A 6,069-nucleotide genomic window follows, 5' to 3' on the forward strand; every position below is an offset into this window, starting at 1 on the left:
ATCAATTCCCCATCAGAAGTCAGCTCCCTGTGTAGAGCCAGGCATCCAGCTGAGATCCAGTTTGGGGAGGGGTCATCCCTTCCACCTTCTCTCTGCCCCGCCTCTGTTTCTCCCCCAGCTCTTCTGTAGTCCTTTAATCAGCTCTTTCTTTAATAGCTATGGAACTTTCATCCCAACCAAAATGCCCATGTTGTACAGTCAGTTATTGTCCTTCCCTCTTCTGGAGCCCAGTTGGGGGACATAATTAGGAAATCAGTAGTCTTGGACCCTCTTAACCCACAACTTACCCCTTCTGAGAGTTCCCAAATGAGGTGAGGCCAGAATTGTCACGAAAACAAACAGTGAGGTTTCCCTGCCCCCTCCCCTACCCTCCCAGGCCTTGAGAGGGCCAAGGAACTATTCTGAGCTATGAAAACACAGATGGGCTCTGCTAGGAAGTAAACAGCAGTCTGTCCGCCAACGCTTGTCTCCCTGGATGGGCGTCCTGACAGTGCCTGATCTCCAGCCAGCCAGTAGGAGAGAAAGGGAGAAGGGAAGGATCGAAGGGAAAGTCAGTGTTTGCTTTATTTTTAAAAGATTTTGTTCACTTTAGTAGGTTTGAAGTGGAAGGAGGGCAGCCCAGAATCATGTAATTCCAGGGGATCTCTCCAACCTTGAATTCCAGAGAGTAAGGTGCTTATTGCTCTCCTCAACCCTGTGCAGTATCACCCTCCTCTGCTCTCCTGGGGATGGGAAGTCACTGTGACCTTCTCACTGTCAAATCTGCTGGTTGGCCTTTTTTTTTTCTCCAACCTCCTTTTTTAATGCAATGGTTCCCTTGCTTGAAGAGCTCCATGTACATTCTTGCCCTTCTCCAGTCTATTCAACACACAGAAACTTATCTGATCATGCCATTCCCTCCTTAAATAAAGACCAATATTTTAAGAAGGCCTTAAGGCTCTGCACACCTCTCAAGTGGTTGGCCTTCTCTCATCCTTCTTTTTCCTTAATCTTTCGGTCACATCTGCAACATCTGGCAGATAACTGCCTTGAAACACTTGCCCTCTCTGTGCTCAATGTTGCTCCAGCAACATCGACTCTCTCTTCTCCTCTTCATCCTCTCATAGTCAGTGTGGTGTTAGACTCCACTTGATACCACCTGGACGTCCATGCATTCCCCAAATCTGCAAGTTCCTTCTAGACCTGCTCTTGTTCCATACTTCTGTTTTGTAAACATCTCCTCCTCCTCTGCCATCCCACAGGCACTGAGCCTGGCGACCCTGGAGTCCTCTTCGACACTTCCTCATCAGGTTCTGGCTCTTGTTTGATTTTCTACTCTGACTGCCCCTCGTCAATCCCTCTGTCTTGACCTGCTAGTCCCTTCATTACCTAATGATCTCTTACTCCCCTTCTCACTGCCAAACCCAAGCCATCCTACAGACCACTGGCAAAGGAGCCTCTTACAATACAGGTGTGTGTTTTTATTTTTTTATTTACTTAACACCTGAAGAATAGCCAGTGGACACTGCCTACAGAATGAAGTTCAAACTCAAACTTATCCACAATCAAACCCCAGGTTATTGTTCCAGCCTTATGGCTTGCAACTCCTCTTCCTGGACCCCCTATTCCAGGGGTCCTCAAACTTTTTAAACAGGGGGCCAGTTCACTGTCCCTCAGACCGTTGGAGGGCCGGACTATAGTTTAAAAAAAAAACTATGAACAAATTCCTATGCACACTGCACATAACTTATTTTGGAAGTAACAAAACAAAACGGGAACAAATATAATATTTGTATTTGCATGTGGCCCGAGGGCCGTAGTTTGAGGACCCCTGTGAGGACCCCTGCCCTATTCCATATATACTAATGGGATTGGATTTCCCAAACACATTTTAGTTTGCCTAACTTTGCTCTTTCTCCCACCTGGAATATCATTTTCCTCATCTCCACATGTCCAGATTCTAAACATACTTCAAGGCCAAGGTAATAAAGCCTTTCCAACCCACTGGCTTAGCTGTTGTCAGCTATAAAGGACCACTCTGTCCTGAACTCCCCTAGCATTTAATCATTCTTATTTTAGGGCACTTAGCATGTTCAAACCTTGCATTGCAGTTGTTTTGCATATGACTTAACCCTTTTTCAGTTATCCTGAGCCCTGCGAGCCAAGAAGGTACCCCTTCCAGCTTTCAGACCTGAACTTAGCTTGCATATTTGGTGCCAGCTTGATAGATTGTTTAGACTGCTGTGATGGTTCCTTCCATTGCTGATATGCACCTCTGTGCATTGTTACTTTGCCACCCTTCCCGTCAAGGAGAGGATTTATATCTCCACCCTTTGAATCTGGGGGCCAATGTGACATTAGTAGATGTGATACCAACAGAGGCTTGAAAAGCATTCACTCACTAGCGCTTGTCCCCTTTGGGCTGCCATTGGAGTCCAGGACCACAAAGAGAAGTCCAGGCTGGCCTGCTGGACACACGTTGCTGTAACACGTAGCCTGTCCAATAGCCAGCCCCAGCTGCCAGACGTGTGAGTGAGTCCATCATAGGCCATCCAGCCCTAGTCTCTCTGCCAGATATCTGCAGTCAAGAGAGTGATTCCAGGTGACTCCAGCAGAAGAACTGCCCAACTGAGCCCCAGCTCAGACAGCTGACCTACAGAATAATGAGCAAATAAAATGGTTTGATGTTTTAAGCCACTTTTTTAAAGGGGGTTTGTTATGCAGTAACTGAAACAGTAGATGCTGTTAATAAAATATTAAATAATAGCTAGCATTCATTGAGCACTTACTATACTCCAAGAACTAGACTTGGAAAATTACACAGATTAATCCCCATCAAAATCCTGATATAGGTTTTATACCGCCCCCATTTTACAGGTGATGAAAATGAGGCCCAGAGAAGTTAACGAAGTTGCCCAAGGTCACATTGTTAGGTTCAAACCCCAGATTCTGGCTCCAGAAATCATTATACCACATTGTAGAATGAGAAAAACATACATGCCAAATTCTATAGCGTTTTGGGGTCTAATGCCCGTCTATGCTTCTAACCCTCCCACACTACGTCCTCTTGAGTCTGTCCCAGGCCCTGGGCCCCGACTGCTTGTTTCAGGGAAAGCCAAGCGGGGGTGAACTGATTTACAGACCTTCCGTCTGTCTGTCCCAAGTTCTCCTTCCTACAACCTTTGCTGGGTTCCAGCGGTGCAGGTTTCATGTGGAGAGGAATTGCTTGGGCTCAGCGTGTCAGTGTTGACCCTTGGCCCCATGTCCTGGCTTAACCTGTGCAGCCAGGGTGATTTTTCACTCAGGATCTTTGGACTTTCTTCGACCTTTTTTTTTTTTAAGCATAAACACATTTATTTACTAACCGAAGGGTCAATCCTAATTAAACCAACACTCAGAAGTAGTTGTATATAAAATGAGTGTGATACAGAGAACTGAACACAGTAATGGGGGAGGGGGAGAGGCATGCTTGAATTGAGCTTGTTTATCCTCATGGCTAATTCCTGTCCGGAAGGATGATGGAAATTTTACTCCGCTTTTTCACAGGTCCAAGTACAGCTGACATTGTTCACGACACATTCCACCACTAACTTCCGCCTTCCAATCTTCTGGTTCTGGCGCTTTCCTTCCCGTCCCATTCCTGATGTTGGACCAATGCACTGTTTACAAAGTTGCAGGTGGCCTGAGTTATTGTGCCATCAGCTGTAGTTTCTTCAAACTTGTCTCTCAGGTTGCATGAGCACTGTGTCACCTTCAACGTGCTCTCAGTTTTTACCGTGAGGTATTGGCCATCAGAAGTGATGACGGTCTGGCTTGGCCATGGCGCCCATTCCCACGCCTAGTTCCTTCATGTACTCGGTGAAGCCTTTGTTCTCCACGAAGAGCCATCTGCCTACCAGCTGCTGAATGGAGATCATGGTGGGCACCGGAGGCCTGTGGGCCACATGATGGGGAGGTGTAGGCAGTGAACTTGAGTTTGGTGTGTGAACCTCCATTGTAGAGTTTTGTTTAAAGTACTAAGGGAGTGCTTGCTTCGGCAGCACATATACTGAAGTACTAAGGGAGCAGGGAGAACAAAGCAATGAGCAGAGAAAGGTGGGGGTGGGTGGCCTTTGAGTTGGGTTTTAGAGGATGAATAAGGCATCACCAGAGGAAGAGGAAGGAAGGGGAAAGAGGAAGGAACCAGAGGAAATAAGGAAGAAGGCGGATGGGCAGAGGGATGGGGACAGCCTGTTTGGGGACGGGCACAGGGTCATGACAGTCTGGAGTGCAGGGCATCAGGATGGCAGGATGTGCAAACCCAGTGTGAACAACCTAATGTGCCCCAGCGAGCGGGGAGCTCGGAAAATTTACAATTCTAGTTGGCCAAGGAAAAACTATAGTGGGTGGGAGGGGAATGAAGGTGGGAATTTGCTTATAATGAGTCTGCTCTGGAAGTTAGAGGTGAAGTCCATGGAGAGGTTGGTGTGGGTTGTATCAGGAGAGTCTGGCTGTCTCTAGGATACCGCACGATGGTTTCTTGGTGCATTAACCACAGTCCAAGGGAGGGGCCTAAATCAGAAACCAGATTCATCAAGCTCCCCAAGGGAGAGTGTCTTTCAAGGAAGATCTAAATTTTCCAAAGTAACAATAAAGGCTAATCCTCATTTTATAGTAATTGTCAAGCAAAACCAATTATTATCAGAATAATAATGAACCACTAGTTCATTTACACAAGAGATATAACTGATTTGCCCATTTCTTCCCATGACCCAGGTGCGGTGGGAAGCTGACCGGTTGAGCTGTGAATCAGAATCAGCAGTTGGTCACGAGATAGGTTTGATAGGGCCCAGTGCCTCCATCTGCATGGCTAGTGTCCTCCGGGGCTGGTCTGTACTGGCCTTGGGCCAGGTCTTCTGCTCCAGACATGGTCAGATTGGCACTGCCAGGGCAGGCTCTATAACGCTCCTTTTCTGTGCCTTCTGACAGACACGTTCTTTATGTGCCTTACACTCTCTGGTCAGGCTCCTCTGGCCAGTTTGGAACTAAACTGCTGTCCCAGGCTTTTCTCAACCTCAGCTAGATGTTAGAATCACATGGGGAAATTTTATGCTGCTTACTGCATACATTTATGCTCTGCCTCACCCCCAGAGATTGATTTTATTGGCCTGCGGTGCAGCCTGGGTATGTGGAGTTTTACAAGCTCCCCCGTGATTTCAGGTACAGTCCAGGTTAAGAGCTTTTGCTTTAAGGCAGTGGTGCATACTTTTGCTCTGGGCCATTGAGTGTTGATTTTGCTCATAGAAGGTCACTTACCACGGACCAGGTGCCAAGTGCTTCTCAAGCATTACGTTGTTAATTCTTTAACCAGGCCTGCTAGTCAGTGAAGAAGAGCAGTAGCACAGGGGAAGGCAGTCGGGTATAATTCCACAAAGACCTGGGTTCAATCCCGGCCCCACCATGTACCAGCCAGGTGACTTGGGGCAAGTTACCTAATTCCTGTGAATCTCAGTTTCCTCATCCGTGAAACGGGAAAAATAGTATCTGTTTCTCAAGGTGGTTGTGAGGAATAAATGAGGCAACAGATGAAAATCAGCCAGTCCAGCAAGAGTCTCCGCCATACTGTCTCCCTTTCAATGGGAGAGACTGAGACATCACGTTCCTTGAGGGTACTCAAGAAAAGGGGAGCCCCCCTCATATTCTTGCCCACAGACATAGGTCAAGGAGATGAGAAACATGCAGTGGGAAGGTGTCTGAGACCCAAGCCCCACTGAGAATGCTATGATCTATTTCCCTTCGCAGGATCCAGATGTGGTGAGGAGGAATGCTACAGAAGATGCAGACACCCACCTGAGCCTGAGTGGAGAAAACATAGTCAACCATCAGCCACAGGCCAAGTGTTGGAATGGGGACATGAGGCCAGCACCACTAAGAGGCCAAGACAGGGAGCACACACTGATACCGTATGTGTGTGATACCGTGTGTGTTCGAGGCCCCTTCAGTGGGATCTGTAGGTCTAAGGGTCCCCGAAGGGCCTGCATTCCCAGGTTCTCTCTCACTTGCCAGGCTCCTCCTAGAACTTTGCTGTTCGGACCCTTTGGATTTCTCTGG

At 47.6% G+C, this 6,069-nt stretch overlaps 1 pseudogene; it reads right to left on the reverse strand.

Annotated features, from left to right (window-relative positions):
* Positions 1-3,506: 3,506 nt before the first annotated feature.
* LOC102255317 lies at positions 3,507-3,896 on the reverse strand (annotated as a pseudogene).
* Between the last annotated feature and the right edge of the window lie 2,173 nt (positions 3,897-6,069).

Source organism: Myotis brandtii, unplaced genomic scaffold, assembly GCF_000412655.1.
Source record: "Myotis brandtii unplaced genomic scaffold, ASM41265v1 scaffold469, whole genome shotgun sequence".
Lineage (NCBI taxonomy): Eukaryota > Metazoa > Chordata > Mammalia > Chiroptera > Vespertilionidae > Myotis > Myotis brandtii.